We start from the raw sequence: 26,860 nt of genomic DNA on the forward strand, positions 1-26,860 counted from the left end.
GCTTTTTTATTCAATGAAAACTGTAACGCTTTATCAAAAGTAATCCAATGTCTTTCTTTAAAAAATAATGTGTGTCGCATTTGACGTTGAAATTTCCTTGAGTTCTGTGAAATTCTAACGAATATGTTCCAGTTCCCAGGTAGCTGTTGAAAATAAAGTCTTCTTTGCGATAACTTTAAAAGTAAAACGATTTGGGATTCTATGATTTCAAACCAACAGTTTATGCAGATCCTAACTGTTTTCTTGGTTATACCATGTTTACTACAAAAGAAAACAGTTTTGCACAATCACAATAGCATTTTATGTGTTTTGATATTTCGATACAATGACCGAACATGTTCGCCCACAAAAGACATTATCGTTACTGCGGGGACATTTAAAGTTCTTACTTATAAAATGTAAATACAGTGTGTTATGAAAATCATCGAATTTGAGTTATAAATTCATTACTATGGTTCATTGAAAATTGAAATTTGATAATAGTTTATGGTAATGGATCGACACACATTGTAAATGTTTGTGTCAACTAACCAACTGTACATAATTAAGATCCGTCAGAATTCATGTTATCACGGTAATAGAACAAATATTTCGATTAATTATGTCTGATACTTTGAAATTATGTCAGCATTTTTTATTTTTATCGAAGCATGTTACGCTTCCTGTTGAGTTCTGAAAATTTAAATCAGATTTAGAAAAAAACAATATGTTTATTTTATTTCCATAAACTTGATTTATAAATACATGTCATGGCAATCATACTTAAAAATAAACGGGTGTAATAACTCTATATATAGAGTGTTTTGATTCCTTGTTATTTTCTTTATATTATACAAAACATGGAGCTTTACCAGGTAAGTATATTTTGGCCATATATACTAATAGTAAAACATACATTAAAACTTTATTAACAAATAAGGTTATGTGGTATTATTATCATTGAGACAACTATTCATCCGATACCGAAAGACAAAGAGGTAAACAGTTATATGTCACTCTACAGCCTTTGAATAAGCAAATCCCGTACTGTATAGTGAGCTATATCATGTATATATTTGATTTTTATATCTTGCCTACTTCATTGTCAATATAGGCAATTTGTTAAATATTTATGTTATTGCAATAAGCTTGTACCGTATTAAACTAGGTTTTATACAAATTGACAATTGAGGGGTTCAGTTATTTTAAAATAAATCTAATCGCATTTTAACTGTCTTTAAACTAGTAAATAATAACTTTATATTTAAAACCCAGTCAGAACAATTATATGCATTACTAAGTTTAAATATAAGAATTATGGATATGGCTCTATTAAAAGAAATTATGTTTGGAATTAAATAAACACGGATCTTGAATTGACTATTTTTGATGTTGTACGTTCAACTAGGCGTCTTCTGCAATTAAAACACTTTATGAAAATGTTATGTTAGATGATTCGAAAGGGAGAGTGTATAAAAAAGACAAAATCAAATGCCATCATTCAACGGAAGAAGTGAATTTGCCATATTCCTGACTAGATACTGGCATTTTTAGAAGAAAATGTTTTACCTGGTTTGAAAGCTAGCTCAAACCTAACTTGTATGACTGTTATACAGATTCCCACTATACTACCAATTTGGTAAGCAATCCAAACATAGTAATAACCCGTCGTAATTGCATTTAAATGATAAATCCAACAAAACTTTATCTTGATGAAATTATTCGTTAAATAATGAAGAATTTTTTAAATATACTGCCGAAATTTACCCAAAGGAACTTACTTTAAATTAACAAAATTTAAACAGAAATAACTGTCCTTTCTCAGATTTAGATATTTCGGTTTTACACAGAAAAACCGCACTTTGATTCATGACAAAGAGTACGAATATTGGTTCCCTATTGTTAAGTTTCCCTTTTTGGATGGTGATGTTCGCATCTTACGGTGTTTATATTTCACGACCAGTTCGCTATGCCCGTGTCTAATGTGACGTTTTTGATTTTAACGATTTAATCTATGTATTACTGGTAAATTATTAAGCAAGGGATTTCGTTACAACAAATTCCTTAAAACCTATACTCAATTCTTCAAAAAGATTTGGTTTTTAATATTGGTTTGGTTATTTTAAACATGATAGCACATCTTCATTTTTTACGGAAACGTTGTTTACCGCGACCGGGGATTTTGAAACGATCCTGGTAAACATATTGATCCTTTAAATAAACTTATTTTAAAAAGTTAACAATTAATCACTTTAATTAAATCATTGAATATTGTTTTTATTAGTATTAATATTGATTTTGTTATCAGTAAATTACAAACAAAACTAAATTCTATTGTTGTATACATATAAACATTCATGAATCTTGGTATTGCACAAGGTCATGTTTCCCTATGACTGTTTATGACGTCTTTACACTAGATTCATTGGATGTTAGATGTGTTCTGATTGATAATTTAGTCTAAGATGCATGTTTTTCTTATTAGTTGTTAGTGGCTTTGAACTAGCTCGCAGAAACTGCGAGCACTCTCCGAACTGTACTTAGTGTCTTCTTGTTGTTGGGATATACAAGTACTCGGCCGCGTCCACTCTGTGTAATATTTCTGTTTGTATCTATCTGTTGAGTTAAGCCTTTTTCAACTGATTTTTTATAGTTTGTACTTATGTTGTAATGTTACACCACTGTCCCAGGTTAGGGGGGTTAGGATCCCGCTAATATGTTTAAACCCGCCACGGTCTGTATATATGTGCCTGTCCAAACCAGGAGCCTGTAATTCAGTGGTTGTCGTTTGTTGATTTGTTACAAATTTGGTTTTTTTTTTACATTAATTAGGCCGTTAGTTTTCTCGTTTGAATTGTTCTAAATTTGTCATTTAGGGGCCTTTTATAGCTGACTATGCTGTATGGGATTTATTCATTGGTGAAGGCCGTACGAGGCCTATAGTTGTTTATTTATGTATATGTTGGTCTCTTTTGGTGGGTTGACTAATTGTCAATTAAACCACGTCTTCTATTTTATAAAATGGGTTTATGTGGCAATAATTGGGACCCAGTAGTCAAAAGTCTGTAAACATACATCAAAGAAATACATATTTATGAACAACGTGAGGCACTTGCAATGCATTTTCAAGGGAGACCGATTGATAGGCGTTCTTTACAAGAACTAAGTTCTCATTATACTCTTCTTTTTATGCCGTCTTTTCTTTAAGATTCCGTCCACAAGTATATCCTGGTTTGTTATAATCTTGAGTCTACAAACATGACTGTCTAAGACTTCTCTTGCTTTCAGTGTTTTCACGGCTGCTTTGTTCGTTTATTCCACAACTGCAACTGTGATTTTTACGCATTGTTGCTTTTTCCATTTATTTATTTTTCTAGATTAATAGGTAGGTTCGTTTGTTCGTTTAAACTGACGATATATTTTTTAAGACTTTCTTTCAAAATATTATACCACATACGATTGTTTCATTTGCTAAACATTAAGTCTTCCATCTGAATGCTCGATCAAACGCTAGTTTTATATATAAAGGTAGTTCAGGGGTATACTGCCATCTTGAATTGTACAGTCACATTAAATAATCGGTCTAGTATTATTCCCAAATCTTCAAATTTAGAGACTTTTGCAATTTATTGGTTACACTGTTTATCTATATAAAGAAAACTTATTTATTACGTGCATTATCGAAAATGATTTAACATATACCAAATATATGTGTTTCTAGAATAGTTTTTTTTCAAACAAGCCATTTAAGGGGAGATAACTCTTTTCGTACAAAATTTATACTGGACATATAGGGAAATTTTCTATTTTTTACGTGTAGTGAAAAAAAACAGTTCGGTGACACCATTTTTTCTTTTTATTTTCTTAAAATAGATTATAAAACCTATCTTCTCATTTTTCATTTTAAAATTCTTTCTCATATATTTTTTTAAGGCACACATGTGTGTTTTTCATTAACAATCTAGCAAGTTTTTGCAATTTAGAACGACTGATACCTTGAAATATTGTGTGTTGACTCATACAGTTTGTTTGGCTTTATAAATATATATCAGCGTCACTGATGAGTCTTGTGTAGACGAAACGCGCGTCTGGCGTACTATATTATAATTCTGGTACCTTTGATAACTATTTTATCATTGTTTTAAAACAAAGTTTAGTAAAATCTTCATTTTTGCAAAGTATCAAAAACAATTCTGTATTTTTTTTTTCTATACTCCTGAACTACTTGATTTGCGAACATTTGTTATTTTTGTACATTTCAGAAAATCCAATCAAGTTTATCAAGATTTATGAGGCAGAATTTGACAATTTTACTGGATTCTAGTTTAAACATTTTTGGCATAGCCTTTATAGACATCTTCTCCAGATTCAGTTATCAGTATTTGGGATGGTTGCCATATGTTCTGTGGCCACTAGGTAAGAATGATGACTCCATACGTGTTTTGTACTATTATACAAGACATGATTATATAATATCTTTATTTATCTTACCTCCTATACATTTCCAGGAATATGATTGGTTAAAAGCGTCCGCGTGCAAACCGTGTATATTTGATATTAGGTTAGTAGGGAGGCGGGGCTTATCTCATACACGGTTAGTAGTGGAGTTACGTCCCTTTATATTCCTTATAGGGTAAGAAGAGGGCGGGGCTTATTTCATACACGATTAGTAATGGTGTTATGTCCCTTTATAAAAAACAAAACGGTACTGAGAAAAAATCTTAAAAGTTCCAACAGACGAAGAAATTGATGATTAAGATAGAAATAAGTTCATAAATCACATTTAAACCTTACAAGTCGTTATTGTTGGCATCTGTTTTTGTAGGATCAATGGAAGTATTTTCTAAGTGCTAACAGTATTGAAGACTTGCTCATTTTGAGAAGCACTAGTCTTAATTTCACACGTTAAGATAAATTCGTTACATAGTGTGCTAGTGACGAAATACGGTATATATGGGGTCAGTAAATTCCATATGGGGATTCGAGCTTCGTTTTCACCCCATATGGAATTTACTGACCCCATATATACCGTATTAGGTCACTAGCACACTATGTAACTAGTAGTATTACACTTAAACCTGATATTTATTTCACAAAACTTATAGTTTATCGCAACACCAATACAACATTATGGGTATCTAGTCTATTCTACCTTATATGCATATCCAAGAGTGGAATATTGTTGCTCTGTACATTCTGAATGGTATCAACATTAATTCTCACTGTAGTATTCTCACTGCACCGGATGCGCAATTTAGAAAATCTGTCATTAGTGCTTGGGATCAAAAATACAAAATTACGGAACTCAAAAAATATTATAAAAATTGCATTACTATGAAAATAGCACACTGGTTAATAAAAGTGCTTCAAGTGTTTAATGAAAACTTTCAAAATAGATTTTGGCATGTAAAGAGTGTTCTCGAACTTAAAATTAAAAAAAAAGCTATTGTTACCAAGGTAACAGGATATATGTGAACAAACTTAATAAAGGTAACAGTAGCATACCGCTGTTCCAAAGTCATAGATTGACAGAGAGAAAACAGATCCTACTATTAAACATAGAAACGAACTATTTGATAACCACTGCCATATTCCTGACTTAGTACAGGACATTTTAATTAAAATTACTGTGTTAGAACTGGTTTTATTGCTAGCCAAACCTTCTACGGATATAAAAATGCTAAAAGTACAGTTAAAATGACATCGAACTTTTCTGTATATTAGTATAAAGTATAAAAAAGAAGATGTGGTATGATTGCCAATGAGACAACTATCCACAAAAGACCAAAATGACACATACATTAACAACTATAGGTCACCGTACGGCCTTCAACAATGAGCAAAGCCCATACCGCATAGTCAGCTATAAAAGGCCCCGATAAGACAATGTAAAACAATTTAAACGAGAAAAATAACGGCGTTATTTATGTAAACATAAATGAACGAAAACAAATATGTAACACATAAACAAACGACAACCACTGAATTACAGTCTCCTGACTTGGGACAGGCACATACATAAATAATGTGGCGGGGTTAAACATGTTAGCGGGATCCCAACCTCCCCCTAACCTGGTATAGTGGTATAACAGTACAACATAAGAACGAACTATAAAAGTCAGTTGAATAAGGCTTAACCCATCAGATGGACATAATACGTATATTCTGAAAATAAAAACTAATACAAACAGGTCGAAGGTAATAGACAACAAAAGTGCCAACAAGTTTATCCATAAGTTTCAAGACCCAATTATAACCAGATTTGTATTGAGTAATGGATTCTAGGCACTAAAGTTGTATATCTTTTCAGTATACTTAAATTGCTATAATTTTCTTTTAGTTTATGCCTTTTAACCTGTTTCGGTATTTATTAGTTTAAGTAGCCTCGAGGGTACAAAAATTTCAGCAAAATTTTGAACATTTTTTTTTTCATTACGAATTTTATTTATTACACTATAAGTTGTAACTTTATGATATGGTACAAAAATTAATAAAAAAAAATCGGTTCGTGTTGTCCCCATATGACTTTTGAAATGTGTATATCATTGAAAAAGCTCAAAAATATCTCCTTTTGGTGTAAAAATTCAAATTTGTTTGTATGAACATCGAAATATCGATTTTAACTCATCTGTGACCTATACTTTTTCCTTTTTTTTTCAAATCAGCTGTACTTGAACTATATATTTGTAAAATTTAAGCGATTTCTGTAATTAAGTTCTTTTTTATTTTGATATTACCTCTATTTATCTTATTAGTTCAACAAAAAAAAGTAACTTAACAAAACGCATACTTCTTTCGAATGCAGATTGTGAGCTTAAACGAACGGTGACCCCATTTTTTTCTATTTTTCTATTAAGTATATGATAAAGTTCATTTATAGGGGGAAGCGAAATCCTATATTTAAAAAAAAAAGGATTTGTACCCGCGAGCCCCCTAAAACATATTTATTCTTCAAAATGACAAATGGATCCGCCACAAGTTTTACAACGTAGTAACGTCTTTGGTATTTATGCATTCTACTATCGGGATTAAGAAATTTTAACTCGGGCATTTTTGGTACAGGTAATTCACGAGGTGCGATTCGGACACAGAAAGATTTTTAGAGTTGTTATTTTGTTTAGGTTTACTTGATTTTTACTTTATCCAGAAAGTGTACACTAAAAACAGTATTACTATCAACGACAAAAACTTTTTTGTTGACGCCTTTGTTAAGTTTAGTATCTACTTCATCTTTGCTGTTGGAGTCTTTGTAAGATCCTTCTTGTTTGTTTGAATGTTTTAGTTAGTTTAGTGTTGTATATCTGTAATATATGTTTACATAGTTTATGCTGCTGCATTCCAACTTTTTTCACATTAACCTCTAATGTCTTGTCGGACTGCTCGTTAAATTTTGTCAATAAAACTGCACTGTAAACAACTGCTATACAAGTCGCAGGCTATTAGGGTAGCTATAAAGCTAGGTTTAGAAAGTAAATACAAGTTATACTGTTCTTTTTATTTATCTTAGTATATTTTTAACCTTAACTGTTCGGTCCCTTTATTGAAATATGCTTTTGGCGCCTTTTTCCGCCATTGTATTATCGTCCTAGGGATTTTTTTGTATTCTTGCCTTTCAACTTCTTATATGCTTTGTCTATAAAGTGTCTTTATGACTTTTTTTCTTTTTTAAAAGAGTTGTTTATGTTAGTTTTAATGATTAAGATTATAACACAGTGTTGACTGTTTTATCCCTTTTTTGACATTTTTACCAATTATGTCTATTTGCTTTGCTGTCACTTTGTAGTCTATATAATGGAATTATATACGACTATAATGCAAGTGAGAGGTTTAGCTAGTTATAAAACTAGGTTTAATTTGACGTTTTCTACAAAAAGAAATGTCGATACCAAGGCAGGAGTAAGATAGCTTTTCCATTCGTTTAATGTGCTTCAGCTTTTGATCTTGCTATTTGGTAAATGACTTTCCATTTTAATATTTGCTTAGAGTTATGATTTTTATTATTATACTTTTAATTAAATATGTATTATAAATCTAATAGATTTTACGCCAAATTTACATAAACCCTAGATTAGGTAGTTTCAGTTTCTCATAAGTACAGTTTAGTATGCTGATTGGATGTTTGCCACTAATTTTGAAAGGGTTTGTGGGTTCCTGAAGCATTCATAATTCAGCAAGAAATATCTCATTTATTGTAGTTGTAAGCACACTTTAGAAACAAAAATAAGCAGTGGAGCGAAGGAAAGTGCAGCTCTTCCCCTTTGATTGAAATTTAAGAGGAGCATTGTACAAACTATAATTGTTCACTATTATGGTTGTCAAAAAATGTTCTTGGCGTAACCATCTAAATTGATATTACACACAAAATGTAACTAAATGTCTTGAACTGTTTTTTTTTTTTATATAAAGTGATGTACACACACAAGTAAAACTATTTGGTGTTTTATCTGCAGAGTAAAACTCTGTACATTCTGAATGGTATCAACATTAATTCTCACTGTAGTATTCTCACTGCACCGGATGCGCAATTTAGAAAATCTGTCATTAGTGCTTGGGATCAAAAATACAAAATTACGGAACTCAAAAAATATTATAAAAATTGCATTACTATGAAAATAGCACACTGGTTAATAAAAGTGCTTCAAGTGTTTAATGAAAACTTTCAAAATAGATTTTGGCATGTAAAGAGTGTTCTCGAACTTAAAATTAAAAAAAAAGCTATTGTTACCAAGGTAACAGGATATATGTGAACAAACTTAATAAAGGTAACAGTAGCATACCGCTGTTCCAAAGTCATAGATTGACAGAGAGAAAACAGATCCTACTATTAAACATAGAAACGAACTATTTGATAACCACTGCCATATTCCTGACTTAGTACAGGACATTTTAATTAAAATTACTGTGTTAGAACTGGTTTTATTGCTAGCCAAACCTTCTACGGATATAAAAATGCTAAAAGTACAGTTAAAATGACATCGAACTTTTCTGTATATTAGTATAAAGTATAAAAAAGAAGATGTGGTATGATTGCCAATGAGACAACTATCCACAAAAGACCAAAATGACACATACATTAACAACTATAGGTCACCGTACGGCCTTCAACAATGAGCAAAGCCCATACCGCATAGTCAGCTATAAAAGGCCCCGATAAGACAATGTAAAACAATTTAAACGAGAAAAATAACGGCGTTATTTATGTAAACATAAATGAACGAAAACAAATATGTAACACATAAACAAACGACAACCACTGAATTACAGTCTCCTGACTTGGGACAGGCACATACATAAATAATGTGGCGGGGTTAAACATGTTAGCAGGATCCCAACCTCCCCCTAACCTGGTATAGTGGTATAACAGTACAACATAAGAACGAACTATAAAAGTCAGTTGAATAAGGCTTAACCCATCAGATGGACATAATACGTATATTCTGAAAATAAAAACTAATACAAACAGGTCGAAGGTAATAGACAACAAAAGTGCCAACAAGTTTATCCATAAGTTTCAAGACCCAATTATAACCAGATTTGTATTGAGTAATGGATTCTAGGCACTAAAGTTGTATATCTTTTCAGTATACTTAAATTGCTATAATTTTCTTTTAGTTTATGCCTTTTAACCTGTTTCGGTATTTATTAGTTTAAGTAGCCTCGAGGGTACAAATGTTTCAGCAAAATTTTGAACATTTTTTTTTTTCATTACGAATTTTATTTATTACACTATAAGTTGTAACTTTATGATATGGTACAAAAATTAATAAAAAAAATCGGTTCGTGTTGTCCCCATATGACTTTTGAAATGTGTATATCATTGAAAAAGCTCAAAAATATCTCCTTTTGGTGTAAAAATTCAAATTTGTTTGCATGAACATCGAAATATCGATTTTAACTCATCTGTGACCTATACTTTTTCCTTTTTTTTCAAATCAGCTGTACTTGAACTATATATTTGTAAAATTTAAGCGATTTCTGTAATTAAGTTCTTTTTTATTTTGATATTACCTCTATTTATCTTATTAGTTCAACAAAAAAAAGTAACTTAACAAAACGCATACTTCTTTCGAATGCAGATTGTGAGCTTAAACGAACGGTGACCCCATTTTTTTCTATTTTTCTATTAAGTATATGATAAAGTTCATTTATAGGGGGAAGCGAAATCCTATATTTGAAAAAAAAGGATTTGTACCCGCGAGCCCCCTAAAACATATTTATTCTTCAAAATGACAAATGGATCCGCCACAAGTTTTACAACGTAGTAACGTCTTTGGTATTTATGCATTCTACTATCGGGATTAAGAAATTTTAACTCGGGCATTTTTGGTACAGGTAATTCACGAGGTGCGATTCGGACACGGAAAGATTTTTAGAGTTGTTATTTTGTTTAGATTTACTTAATTTTTACTTTATCCAGAAAGTGTACACTAAAACAGTATTACTATCAACGACAAAAACTTTTTGTTGACGCCTTTGTTAAGTTTAGTATCTACTTCATCTTTGCTGTTGGAGTCTTTGTAAGATCCTTCTTGTTTGTTTGAATGTTTTAGTTAGTTTAGTGTTGTATATCTGTAATATATGTTTACATAGTTTATGCTGCTGCATTCCAACTTTTTTCACATTAACCTCTAATGTCTTGTCGGACTGCTCGTTAAATTTTGTCAATAAAACTGCACTGTAAACAACTGCTATACAAGTCGCAGGCTATTAGGGTAGCTATAAAGCTAGGTTTAGAAAGTAAATATAAGTTATTCTGTTCTTTTTATTTATCTTAGTATATTTTTAACCTTAACTGTTCGGTCCCTTTAATGAAATATGCTTTTGGCGCCTTTTTCCGCCATTGTATTATCGTCCTAGGGATTTTTTTGTATTCTTGCCTTTCAACTTCTTATATGCTTTGTCTATAAAGTGTCTTTATGACTTTTTTTCTTTTTTAAAAGAGTTGTTTATGTTAGTTTTAATGATTAAGATTATAACACAGTGTTGACTGTTTTATCCCTTTTTTGACATTTTTACCAATTATGTCTATTTGCTTTGCTGTCACTTTGTAGTCTATATAATGGAATTATATACGACTATAATGCAAGTGAGAGGTTTAGCTAGTTATAAAACTAGGTTTAATTTGACGTTTTCTACAAAAAGAAATGTCGATACCAAGGCAGGAGTAAGATAGCTTTTCCATTCGTTTAATGTGCTTCAGCTTTTGATCTTGCTATTTGGTAAATGACTTTCCATTTTAATATTTGCTTGGAGTTATGATTTTTATTATTATACTTTTAATTAAATATGTATTATAAATCTAATAGATTTTACGCCAAATTTACATAAACCCTAGATTAGGTAGTTTCAGTTTCTCATAAGTACAGTTTAGTATGCTGATTGGATGTTTGCCACTAATTTTGAAAGGGTTTGTGGGTTCCTGAAGCATTCATAATTCAGCAAGAAATATCTCATTTATTGTAGTTGTAAGCACACTTTAGAAACAAAAATAAGCAGTGGAGCGAAGGAAAGTGCAGCTCTTCCCCTTTGATTGAAATTTAAGAGGAGCATTGTACAAACTATAATTGTTCACTATTATGGTTGTCAAAAAATGTTCTTGGCGTAACCATCTAAATTGATATTACACACAAAATGTAACTAAATTTCTTGAACTTTTTTTTTTATATAAAGTGATGTACACACACAAGTAAAACTATTTGGTGTTTTATCTGCAGAGTACAATAACATATGTATTATCGAGGTATGACATGTGTCTAGTTGCATTTCTTGGTCTTTTGACATACCAAAGAAACCCATAATATTTTAATTTTAATTTTAATTGATATCAAAATTAGAAGATGGTGTTCGATTACCAATGAGACAACTATCCCTCAAGTTTTAATAAAGTGCATGACCTTTAAGCCATAATACATTTTGAAAGATAGATTATGTGGAATATACTGGTATATTAAACTTCACTAAAATCTAAATATTTTATTTTATAGGTCCATGTTGCCTGGGATTGTTATTTCAAATGTCATACATTAATAAACAAAAAGTTATCAAAGTCTTGCTGACAACGACACAGATTATATTTGCCTGGGTGCTTAGAGAAAGTGATATATTTGGAAGAGGGGATATTTTCTACCTGTTATTACAGACGTGCCTTAGTTTGTTAGTATGTTATTTCTGTAGCATTAATACACAATGTCGTTTTGGGGTTTATCTGTTTTGCTTTGTTTTGGCTGGAGCGATCTTGCAGGATGAATTAAGCTGGTTTTATATCATTGTTGTTATTTTGGTTTCATTTGTCATGTTTATACAGTTACTTACACAAAACCATAGTGTAATGTTCGACAACTTCAACAAGCTTTCAGACACACATGATAAAGGGAAAGTAAAGTTCGTAGCGGAGTTCACCTATCCTATATATTATGTGTTGATGTTTATTGTGGCATTAGTATACAATTACTGCATTAGTGACTTATCTGAGTTTGGTGTTAAGGGTCAAATAACCATACTTTTGTCAACACTTGGTATGTGCTGCTGTACAATTTTATCATCAAATGCTATGGCTTCTATAATAGTTTTAATCTCACAAAGATTACTTAAGTTTTGCTACTTCATCATCACAGGCTCGTTTGAAATTGAGGGTGAAATTTTTTTACAACCTTCATATATATTCAGCGTTGTTTTCTTTTGTATAAGCACAATAATATCGGACATGGGACATTATGAGCGCGGACAACTAGTGAGCAGCAGGTTATTATTGATTTTGTCGTTGTTTATTAGTCACTGTTTACTCATGATAGAAACTATGACATCAAAAGTAGAAATTATACAAGGAAGTATGTTAACCTGCATAAGAGTTATCTGTATTCATCTGATATTTGTTTTAGGTCCTGCAATAATAATGTATTATATGTATTGTCACTATACGATGGATAATTTAGGAATATTTTTAACAATGTCAGATTATCTTATAAATCTAATATTCGCTGTTTACATTCTATTTCTTTTTATTCTATTCAAATATGATGCAATTTGCCAAAATTTCTGGGACGGATTTGATGACCTTGTGTTTACTATTCGAATTGGTATGGGGATTTTTATAATGTTGATTCAAATATGCACGGTAGTGTTCTCTGTGTGGACATTATTCTTTGGTTTTTATAGTTGGTTAGAGTTGTTACGTTTGGTATTAATTTCTTATGTCAACATATACATCCATGGAGTCCGATTACAACTTGTCATCAGCCATAAAAAGAAGATCATACAGTTCATAAATAATATGGTAGACGCGACAACAGATCGACTTGCTGGACATCAAGATGTCTGCTCGATTTGTTTCCAGGGAATGGAAGAAGCAAAGGTTACATCATGCGACCATTTATTCCATGAATCGTGTATTCGGAAATGGCTAAATGTCAGACTTACTTGCCCATTGTGTCAAATGCTAATTATCTTATAAACCGTTCGAATTCATCATATTTATGTAATTGTCTTGAGTACATCCGTGTAGTCACGTCAAAGCATATATAAATCATTATTTACGTCAAATATCTACATTTAAATAATCAATTATTGTCAATATTTTTTGTTACCTGATATTATCTAATGATACTTTCTTTTAGGCCTAGGTTTTAGATGCAATATTGCATACGTTTCACATAATTATTCTGTGTCATTATATCTTGTGTGTTGTTTACTATGTATAGAAATATCCGACTGAATAAAATAGTAATTATAGTTTGATAATCATGATGTATGCATCAGACGTTAAACAGATGAACGGTTATTTTTATGAAAAACTTAAGAAATTGTATTAAGTTGAATTTTTGTATTTTAATTTTTTTTCTCCTTCACAACAATTCCTATTGAGTTCTATGAATTTGGTACACGTCAAAGTTAAGATACGTAATATTGTAGACTTCACATAATATGATACTTCATGAAAAAAAAATTAACTGATCACTGTTTACATATTTGTTTGTTTTATAGTTATTGAGATTATAATACAATGTTGACTGATATGTCCCCTTTGATGACATTGTTGCCAATTATGTCTGTTTGTATTGTTCACACATTGATGTCAATAAAATGGAATTTATTAATGCGACTGTCATTAAGTGAGAGTTTTAGCTAGCTATAAAGTTCAATATATAGTTTCTACATAAGGCTTGTACAAAGTCAGAAATATGACAATTAGTTTCCTTTCTTTTGGTGTCTTTGAGCTTTTTGATTTTGACATTGGATAAGGGACATCCCTTTTTGGCTGAAAACAATTTTCATATTCCTGACTTTGAACCAGCATATCCTGACGTAAAAAATGGTGAATTAAACCTCGTGTTATAGCTAGTTTAACTTATCACGCGCCGCATATAAGTTCAAGGTAAATTAATGAAAACAGTTGTATTTGATCCTGATTTGGAATGTTTCTTACATATATTTCTAATTATATCCCCATTAGACCTATTTTGACAGGAAATGGCTCAGGAATGAGATGTTTATGCTTCAAACAAATGAAATGATGCACTATTTTCGAAACCCTCATTTTATATTGGTTGGTATTTCATGGCTTAATCATGTTGGGCAGTCTGCAAACCCGATTCATAATATTCTGTCCTGGCCGCAAAAGTAAAATCCTCCTACAGATCCCATGATCGCTCCTACCAGCCATATCAGTGCATCCATGCTAGCCATATTTAGACAAAGACAACTTTATACACATCGCTAACCTACAATTTAAACTTTATTCCTATCACAAGGGGAAAAAAGTGTCTGTGTCTCAAATGGCCCTGAAAAGATACATTGACAGACTGCATATTCGCTATATATGGAATTAATTTCATATTTGTTCATGACTTTGAAAGTTAATATATCTCTCCAATCTTGTTAATATTTTTTTACCGCTAATATTCAAAACTTTTAATACATGTATGCTAATTAAAACAATCACAATATAGATTCACGCGGTATTTTTTATGCTGTTCACATGGCATGGTGCAAAAACACTATCGTGTTTCGATGGTTTCCTTCGCTTTGCATTAATTCAACTAGTATTCTATTTTGTAGTATAAATTTCAAGTGCATTGAGCATTATTTTATTCACTTTTTAAACATCAGTAAATTACTGCCTATATTTATAGTTAAATATTTATTGGAAATGCTATCTATCAATTAGAATACTAGTAAAATCATAACATTTTACCTTTTTGGGGGATTTTCAAGATATCCTACTAACTTTCAAGTTACAGTATCATAACAAGATAAAAAAAGACCTTGTTAAATCAAATATTGAAATATCAATGTACTAATAAATAATCTGTATCTATATACCCTAAACATAGTCCTAAAATTATCTCTAAAAATATTCCGAAAACAATACTCGGTTGTTCTGTACTATTTTATGATGAATGCTGGTAACCTTCATTAAAAACTGACATTAATTTTGCGATCTTACGTTACTCATACCCGAAAATTCATAGGTCGGTATGACGTACTTCAGGGTAAAGGGGAAAAAAGTAATTGAGGTCCACCTTAAAAATGTATTTGTTGGAGATATTATCTAAATACTTATTGACGATCAGGTCTTCCGGGTTTTTGCAGACAACTCTCTTTTGAGTGTGTGGTTGTTGATGATGTTGATGTATTTACTAGATGTATCTTTAATATGTACAATTTCAAATGTAAAACTAAACAAAGAAACTATATAATGCAATTCTAGTTAATAATATTGAATACGAATTTAAGAAGTCGTTCGGTAAATAGAGGACCTTAAAGGCATGCATCTGATATGCCGTATACTTTCACCAATGTCATTGGCAAGTGTCATGCTTATCAGATCTCCACACAATTGTTTCGTGAGAACTTTAAAAAGTGGCGGATTCCAAAGGATAGTGAGTCGAAGACAATCTGACAACGCCAAGACAAAAAAAAATACAAAAGAAGAATCACAACATAGAAAACTCAAACTCAACAAAAAAACCGGGGGTGATATCATGTTCTCTTTTGGGGTTCACAGACGCAGCTCTATGTGATACCTAAACTGTAACTCCTTTAATATACGACAATAAAGGTTACTACTGTTGCTTTTATTTATCAAATAATCATGATTCACAGTAATAACGGTTTGGTCTGTCTAATAATAAGACATAACCAAATTTTATAAACAATAAGTCGTGTAAATTTGTCCAACCCTGGAGCGTCACATCATATGAAGTTTTGAAAAAGAAACATGTTTTGTGTGGCAAATCTGATTGATAGAAAATAGATATTTGAAGATTTGGTATGAGTGCCAATGAGACAACTCCCCATCCAAGTCATAATTTATAAAGGAAGCCATTATTGGTTAAAGTACGGTCTTCAACATAAGACTGATACTGGTATAAACAACTCAGACATTCAAGTTACAGTATTACTACTAGATAAAAATATATGCTGACTTTAAAAGGGGAGGATTCATACTACATCTTCTTATATCTATTGAAAAAATACCTAAAGAATGAGAAATCTTACTGTTGCTTAAAGATGAAGAACATCAAACAAGATGTACGTTTGTTTGGTTTATGCAATGTTTATAAAACGTGTGTTGTATGAGGTCATTAAAGTGAGAGGGTTAGCGCTATAGAACCAGGTTTAATCCACCATTTTCTACATTTGAAAATGCCTGTACCAAGTCAGGAATATGACAGTTTTTGTCCATATGTTTTTGGTGCGTTTTGTTATTTGATTTTACCATGTGATTATGGACTTTCCCAATTGATCTTCCTCTAAGTTCAGTATTTTTGTGATTTTACTTTTTGATACACCATATCCATGTAGAGGAATTCATTCTCGTCTTGATGGAGCCGCCTTGCGTCGGTTAGATACTTCCCTTCCATAGAATAACAATACCATGAATGCATCAATTAAACCACTGACTTGAAAAGTTGTACAAATCGTTTAGGGAAACCCCGAAACTTAACAGGTGATTAAATTCCACAACATAAACGATCACAGCACGATTTGAAAAAATCACTTAAGCTGTCCGTAACTTCAAAACAACTTGTCCGTAACTTCAAAACAACTTGTCCGTAACTTTTTTATTATACCAATATGGATGTCCGTAACTTTCAAAGAATCGACATACGTGGATGTAATGTTTAAACTTATGATAGAGGATCGAATATATAATCAGAAATGAAGTACATTGGGAATAATATGAAAAAATAACGATAAATCCGTAAAACTCGTGTCTGATTTTGTATAACGTCAAGGTATCCAAATCGCCCAGTTCGAAGGGTGGTTTCCGACCATTGCAGAAAAACTGTTGAAAACATCAATGTTGATTTTTATTTTTGAACAAGTAGACTATACAAGTAATTTTTACACATACATGTGGCGTGTATACACTTACTGATTTTCTGCCAGCAATGACAAGGGTAGCGTGAATCCGGGATTTTGGAGGGGAACCCAAATTGCCCCCGCAGTGGATAGACTATACGAGACTTCAGTGCACAAACTTCTTTCCGTCTTTTAAAGCCACAAAACGTTTCTCTCATTCCCACAAAAAAATAATCCAATCAGCATTGACAGTAAAAAAAGGGGGTTTGGCAATCTGGGCAAAGTGGGAAGTTGCGCACGATATTGCGACACGCTGCTGGGTGATTTAGGTTCCCCAACGTTAGCTACTGTTACTGTTCTGAGTCTCTTTTCTCTTGGTTATTTTGACGCATATCGTTAAATTGTGTAAAACATCTCATGACAATTATCAGCTAAAAACGAGTATATTCAAAAGACATTCACTTCCATTAATTTAAAAAAAAATCACTTAGTTTTTAAGTTTAATGTCATTACGATTCGATTAGAATGTATTTGAGGCTCGAACTTTAAAGATTTGCATTAAATGAGGAAACTTGAAGAAAGGACATTTTATAAAAATGGATCAACCTAGTTTTACATCTAGCTGCATATTTCACGTGTATTCAAGTTGCAATAAATTTCATTAAATTGAACAAAACTAAAAGACACAATAGGTAAAAGTCGGTGACAACAAAAGGAACAGAGCAGTCAATATAGTGAAATAGTATATGAAAATATAAATAACTTAGACAACATGGAAATTTAATAGTATAACAATGTCTGATAACATACAAAGAGAAAAAAAATAAAACCTTAACACTAGAACTAACTGGTGGGATGTATAAATACTGAGCCGCGTCAAAGAGTATTCATCAAAATACACATAAAATAGAAACAGAGGTGAAAGTGAACCGCCAAAAAATAATTAAACTCAGATTTTTTAAAGAGTATGACAAAGCCATCGTCCGAAGCGAAAAATGTCGATAAGACACACATTAGTTTATAAAAGTTCAAACCATAACCAGGATCGAATACCACAAACCTCATATAAAACTTCCGTTGTGTAAGAATGATGCGTTAATAAAATCTCATTTGGCGGTGAATGAGCAGTATAAACGGCCGTGTAGGTTACACAAAAGGGTTTTATGATGTTAATTGTCCTTTATTTGTTGAAATTATAACTCTTTACAATTTTATATCAAAAGTTACCCACATCTGAAAATAAAGTTACGGACAGTCTGCTGAGTTTCGATCAAAATGTTACGGACGTCTTGTGATTTTTTAAAAGTTGGCCTTGCGCTTTAGTGAACTCTTAATTAACAAGCTTATTGTAATTGTTAGTGATTTCTTTATTCAAGAATCCTATAACTATTTACATTCTGCATGAAAAACTTTAGAGTATCATCGCACTTTAGAGTCCTACATATATACAGTAATTTAGTAAGCGGAACAAACAGACACAATAGGTAAAAATTTCAAAAATTGGGGTACACCAGTCATATTTGTGTTTGATAGATATTTATTCGTTGTCCAACTCTACCAAAATATTAGTTTTGAGAATTGTAGTTATCATTTTCAAAATGTCATTATTTTGTCAGGACGACAGGTTTATAAGGTACTTATCACCAAGACACAACATAAAAGATATGACTTTGTAAACAGAAAAGGTACAATTCATATTTGTCTCTTGATGTGAATTTAAAGCGGTTGTGCCTATAGAAAAGGATGTTTCAGATAAATCTTACCTTGATGAATTTTTCAACTTTTTTAATTTGAAAGAAATATCTCTATGTCCACACATTCGAGTTAGTTATCCTTTCACATTTGAATATTAAAAAGTACAAGTCCTATAGAAATTCGTCACATAGCAACAATGATTCAGAACAAACATTAAATCGAAAGTACTATTGGAAAAGAAACGTGTGCATTGATGGTGGCTAGATTTACATGATATCTGTTTCTTTAAAGTTTCCTTTCATATATTACATACTGTTACTAAAATCAAAGTTTCAACTCAAATGTGCAAAAATTGGACTTTTTCTTTTTGAATATATATTGGAATTGGATATCTTTTATACACTTTTCATTAACATCAAACAGCGAAAACAAAAACGAAGTTTTATCAACTTGAAGACTAATTTATCTTACTCTACGCATATTCTTAACGACATACCTTCAAGTTTACTTTGTACTTAAAATGTATCGTATGGTTTAGGTTTTTATTTTGACAAAATCTTTTACCATTTGTAATTTATTATCTTATGATATTATGTAAAACTGCACTGCTGTTTGTAGATAGATTTGTTGTGTTCTGTTAAATTGTTCCTTTTAAAATTGTTATACGATGATGACTGATGTATCTATATTTTGACTATTTTATTTATTGTATCTGTTTAGTTAACGCATCAATGTAAATATAACGGAATTTGATGAGACTGTCATCAAAGTGAGAGAGTTATCGCTATAAAACCAGGTTTAATCCACCATTTTCTACATTTGAAAATGCCTGTACCAAGTCAGGAATATGACAGTTCTTGTCCATTCGTTTTTGATGAGTTTTGTTATTCAATTTTGCCATGTGATTATGGACTTTCCGAATTGATTTTCCTCTAAGTTCAGTATTTTTGTAATTTTACTTTTTACAAATTGCATCTGCATATTGACATGCAATAACCTTTTTGGTTTTTTTTCGACACAAGGGAAGATAATCAATGTTTCCCTATTGTATTCTATTTATCAATACCTGAATTGATGATGTTATGTTAGCTTTAAACTTCGTCCAAACGAATATTAAACATTTCTCAATATTTGATAAAAACCAACATATCCAACTGATTAAGACGAAACACAAACCTGTTCTATATCTTGTTCATAAATACGTTGTGTTGTTCAAAACATTTGAAGTTCTTCATTAATAGTTACAAACATTTACAAAATAAATAATGTTTTATATTAATCTAAAATATTAGGTACTTGTCAGAAATAAATATTTGCATGTTTAATGCGTCTCTGATGAGACTTATGAAGACGAAACACGCGTCTTGTGCATCAAATTATAAGTCTGGTACCTGATAACTATTTACACCACTTGGTCCATGAAACTGCTTTAGGGCGTTTCGTCCCCTAGGGTATCACTAGCACAGTAGTCAGCACTTCAGCGTTGACATAAACATCAAGTATATGGTAATTTAAATTTTATAAATATACTGTTTGCAAATGTATGAATTATTCGAAATGCTAAGGATGTTCTTATACCAGGCATAAATTATCTTAGCCGTATTTGGCACAACTTTTGGGGACTTTAGGTCCTCAATGCTCTTCACGCGTCTGGCGTATCAAATGATAAGCCTGGTATCATTGATAACTATAATGAGGCTTAAAAGTTAGAAAGTTGCTAGGTTTAAAGACCTGTTCAACAGTTTTGTGTAGAAACCAACATCAAAATCATTAAAATCTATGCACACATACCGAAAAATTTTGTTTGCGGATAGATATGTCATTGATATAAAGTGTATTGAATAATTGTTAGGTGTACATATCTGCATCTGGCAGGTATCATATTACTGCATGTCATTTATTCATCATCCACGGGTATAACCTGTGGTCATTCGATGTTCAGTACTTCAGTACTTTGATTAGTTCAGAGTTTGAGTCAAACTGTATGAACTAACAAGTTTACACACTTTGTGTTCTCTTTGATTTTTTTTTTATATCGACCTTTTACAATTTCAAAGTTATGGTCACTTACACGGAATATTGTTTAAAGTTGACGACTATTTAATCTGTTTAGATTGTGCAAGAGTCTTTCAGTTTTATTTCATTGGAATGTAAAAATAAAGTTTTGAGCTGTTATCGATTGTTGAAAGTTTTTCAAGATCAATTTTATCATACTTTTATTAAACACTATGTTTAAAAGATTGTTTACGTGATTTTTTAATAGGTTGAAAAGGTTTATCAAAATCAATTATCATATTCTTTTTCATCAATATCAAATTCTTTAAAAATGTGCTTGGCAAATGTGTACCAAGTATATTTTTCATCTTCAGACATAGACTTATTTACTTTAGAAGCTTCTTTAACAGGAGCATGAGGAGGTTAATTTCTTGGTTTATTTCATGGCAGTAAATTCTACAAAAGATAATATAACATGGTGTTAAAGATTATTGAACGAATAGAAATATTGAATGACCGTAAGATTTAAGTTCAATCTTGACCATAAGTATTGCCAAATATCAATTTATAATCTATCATGTTTCTTGTTTTAACAAATATTTCGGACATTCTAAATTGTTCCTGATGTAAACAAATATTTCGGACATCTATTATTTTCCTGGTGCAAACAAATATTTCGGACATCTATCATTTTCCTGGTGCAAACAAATATTTCGGACATTTTATGATCATTTTAGATCTTCGATCTATGAGTTTGACTGTCCCATTGGTGTCGTTCGCTTCTCCTTGAAATTTATTTTGAATCAGTTTGGAATCATTACTTTTGTCTGACGTACTGAACAAACTAGATAAGCCTGGTACACATGCACGTGTTTTTTATTTTTAGCTCCATAAGGAAGCGGGTCCCATGTGTACCATCTTCGTAGAGGAGGGGACTGGGTCGAAGCTAGCGAAGATGCATCGCCCTTTTCAAAATATTTACTGAGTTGAATTTATAAAGACGAGAACTAAACAAATGGGATAAAACTGGTCACTATAATGGTAAAAAAACATCTTAGATACCGCTATTAAAATATTAAAGCGCTAAACGTACGCGTCGTCTACATGTCGTTGTTTATTCTTTAGTTTTCTATGTTGTGTCATGTGTACTATTGTTTGTCTGTTTGTCCTTTTCATTTTTAGCCATGGCGTTGTCAGTTTATTTTCGATTTATGAGTTTGACTGTCTCTCTGGTATCTTTCGTCCCTCTTTTCTTCTACATCAGACGTATCGATGACACTCAAATCAAACAATTTAAAAACAAGTACTAAGTTAAAAAGCATAAAGAACCATATATAAAAAATGTAGGTGGTGCCAAAAATAACTACGATAATCTAGTTCTAGTACTTGAATTTCAATACAAAAGCTTCTTTAAGGATGTACTTAGGTGAGGTTAAGTGAAAATTAATAAATTAAGAAGTTAAAATTTATACTATAAGCTGGTAGAGCATCAATTAAGGATAAAAATAAGCTAAAAATATTGATAGGTCATGGACCTCCTTTTCGAGATATTTGAGATTTAAAATATGGCGGGAAAAGGCTGACTCGGACTTTTACCTTATACTTGCATTGGTATTATTAGGTCTCAAAACAAAAGAAAGAAAATTAAGAATCTTCTAAAATTTTAGTAAATGACCTTTCATGAGCTATTAAGTCTTATATGAAAAAATAAATGGGTGTTATGGGGCAAAATATTTTACATTGTATTGTATGGAAAAACACCAAGGAGTCCGAACATTTGTCAAAAATTTCAAAACCTCACCTAAGTACATCCTTAAGGTACACATAAATATTATTAGTCTCTTTCGTTAATCTTGAAGATCTTGACATACACATCTCGGAAAGTCAATGAGAAGATTTGAACACAAAAAAGCATAGCATTCATTCCATTGAAAATTTGGTGATGGTTCCGAATGAATTAATTGTCAATAAAAGTTAAATGGAAAAAATAAATTCTAAAGCAATTTCAAAACAGAAAGTCATTGAATGAATGACAAAATCAAAAGCTTGAACACATCAAACAAATGGAAAGCAAATGTCAAATTTCTGACTTTTGCGAATTGATGCAGACATTTCCTTTTGTAAAAATAGTGGATTAAACCAGGTTTTATATCTAGCACTTGCATCACAGTCACATAGAATTCCTTATATATAGACAGTACCATAAATTGTGATAATACACAAGTCATATTTGTGTTAGATAGATATTCAATCGTTGTCCAAATCTACCAAAATAGTAGTTTTTTTGCTTTTTAGTTTTCTTTTTAAAAATAAGGCACATGATAGAAATACGTCATTATCTTGTCGGGACGACAAAAAGGGATACCTGAAGCTGTTACACCATTTATTGGAGTGAAGATTGAAAAGCAGAGACTGATGAAGATTGCATCGGTCTTTAATCAAACTGAATATTTGCTGTGCACTGTTAGGCAAGCCAATCCTATACAAATGGGTTAAGTTTATTTGTAAATAGTTTATGTTATAATTGAGATCGTAGCTTGATATATTTCCGATGGTATATAAGGTACTAGTATATAAAATGTATTCCTTTGTAACAAGGAAAGGTACAATTTTATGTTTGACTCTCAAAATGAATTTAAAGCGGTTGTGTCAGATAAATCTTAGCTTGATGATTTTTTTCAACCTTTTTTTTACTTGAAAGAGATTTGTATATCCTTAAATTCGATCCTTTAATATATTGTGATAAACAAAATTGCTGCGCTTTGATGTTAAGAGTCGAGGTCCTAGAGAGTAAATTTATAATCTGTTTTAAGAATGGAATTTTATTTCATTACTATTTGGTAAATACATGGGACATGTCAATAAACTAAAAACATATTACACATTTCATGAAATGAAAGAAACCATCTCATTTGGATAAATTAGTAATACTTTCAATTAAAACCTCTGCCAGGTATGTGTATGTTTATTCCGTCAAACATATAGGATTTCAAAATGACTGAGTCTCTACATAAAATTAACTAAAACAGTATTTTCTTATTACATTTGACTATTTAAAATTACAAGTCCTATAGAAATTCGTCGTCACATAGCAACACTGATTCAGAACAAACATTAAATCGAAAGTACTATTGGAAAAGAAACGTGTGTATTGATGGGGGCTCGATTTACATGATATCTTTTTCTTTAAGGTTTCCTTTCATAAATTACATACTGTTACTAAAACCTAAGTTTTAACTCAAATGTGCAAAAATTGAACTTTTTCTTTTTGAATATATATTGGAATTGGATATTTTTTATACACTTTTCATAAACATCAAACAGCGAAAACAAAAACGAAGTTTTATCAACTTTCTTTATGAAGACTTATTAATCTTACTCCAAGTTGTATCCTATTCTTAACGCCATACCTTGAAGTTGTCTTTGTATTTGATGTATCATATGGTTTAGGTTTTTATTTTTACAAAATCTTTTACCATTTGTAATCTATAATTTTATGAGATTGTGTAAAACTGTGCTGCTCTAACAAATTGCATCTGCACATTGACATGCAATTACCAGGCTTCTCACAAAAGATATCAAAGTTACTCAATTTATTACGGCACAATATATACACAAGACAAACAGATATATTTCACAGCACAGGACAAACACTCGACTATACCACTGACAGTCACATATAACATGTAAAGTTAATGTTAAAGAGCAAATATAGCGTCTAGCCATTAGAAATGATAAATACAATGTATATTCATCCAAACAGCTCGAATAAACACAAGAGCTAGCCACAGTATACACAAGCACATCTTATAAATAAGTACATAAAATACAATAAAATTCATAACTAACACAGTTGTATGCGGCGGATGGGAGGGTAAATAATTTCAATGAAAAATTTCAAATGTACCGCGAATCCCGAAACAAAGAAATATATAAGAGCGTCCTGTATCCAGGTAACTTCTTCTCTGGATCTTTACACCCTTTATAGGGTAACCATACTTTGTATGTCGAACAGTTCCACCACCAAAAAAATAATTGAAGAATAAATTAACAATCGTAACACAACAACATTATATACACTATATACATTTTTTAAGTCTTTATGTGTTTTTATATAGGAGGTTTACAGGTTTTATTTTGACTTTTACATAGGAAGTTTACAGTTTAAGTCTTTAACATACAATTAAAGGAAAAATTATGATTTTTACTTTTAGCAGTTATTTTTCATATATTTTTTTATTTTTGGTTTACTGATCAATATTTAATATAATATTTACAGTAACAAATTAACCAATCAAAATAAGGAATACTCGGAACAATTTCTTCCGAGTAAATGTAAACAGTGATTCACGTGGTAATTATCCATTTTTATAAAATCAAAAATTACACAATAACATTTTTTTTTAATTTTCGGGGGATAATCAATGTTTCCCTATTGTATTCTACTTATCAATATCTGAATTGATGATGTTATGTAAACTTTAAATTTCGTCCAAACGAATACTTAACATTTCTCAATATTTAATAAAAACAGACATATCCAACTGATTAAGACGAAACACAAACCTGTTCTATATCTTGTTCATAAATACGTTGTGTTGTTCAAAACATTTGAAGTTCTTCATTAATAGTTACAAACATTTACAAAATTAATAATGTTTTATATTAATCTAAAATATTAGGTACTTGTCAGAAATAAATATTTGCATGTTTTATGCGTCTCTGATGAGACTTATGAAGACGAAACACGCGTCTCTTGTGCATCAAATTATAAGTCTGGTACCTGATAAATATTTACACCACTTGGTCGATGAAACTGCTTTGGGGCGTTTCGTCCATTAGGGTATTACTAGCACAGTAGTCAGCACTTCAGCGTTGACATAAACATCAAGTATATGGCAATTTTAATTTTATAAATTTACTGTTTGAAAATGTATGATTTAGTCAAATTGCTAAGGATGTTCTTATCCCAGGCATAAATTATCTTAGCCGTATTTGGCACAACTTTTTGGGGATTTTGGGTCCTCACTGCTCTTCACGCGTCTGTCGTATCAAATGATAAGCCTGATACCATTGATAACTAGAATGAGGCTTATAAGTTAGAAAATTACTAGGTTTAAAGAGCTGTTCAACAGTTTTGTGCCGAAACCAACATAAAAATCATTAAAATCTATGCACACATACCGATTTTGTTTGTTTGCGGATAGATATGTCATTAATATAATGTGTATTGAATAATTGTAAGGTGTACATATCTGCATCTGGTAGGTATCATATTACTGCCTGTCATTTATTCATCATCCATGGGTGTAACCTGTGATTATTCGATGTTCAGTACTTCAGTACTTTGATTAGTTTAGAATTTGAGTCAAACTGGTTAAACTAACAAGTTTACACACTTTGTGTTCTCTTTGATTTTTTTTATATCGACCTTTTACAATTTCAAATTATGGTCACGTACACGGAATATTGTTTAAAGTTGACGACTATTTAAACTGTTTAGAATGTGCAAGTAGTCATTCAGTTTTATTTCATTTTGAAGTTCACTGTAAAAAAAAAGTTTTGAACTGTTATCGATTGTTGAAAGTTTTTCAAGATCAATTTTATCATACTTTTATTAAACACTATGTTTAAAAGTTTGTTTACGTGAATTTTTTATTAGTTGAAAAGATTTATCAAAATCAATTTTCATATTCTCTTTCATCAATATCAAATTCTTTAAAAATGTGCTTGGCAAATGTGTACCAAGTATATTTTTCATCTTCAGACATAGACTTATTTACTTTGGAAGCTTCTTTAACAGGAGCATGAGGAGGTTAATTTCTTGGTTTATTTCATGGCAGTAAATTCTACAAAAATATAATATAACATGGTGTTAATGATTATT

This window comes from Mytilus galloprovincialis, chromosome 6 (assembly GCF_965363235.1).
Source record: "Mytilus galloprovincialis chromosome 6, xbMytGall1.hap1.1, whole genome shotgun sequence".
Classification (NCBI taxonomy): Eukaryota; Metazoa; Mollusca; class Bivalvia; order Mytilida; family Mytilidae; genus Mytilus; species Mytilus galloprovincialis.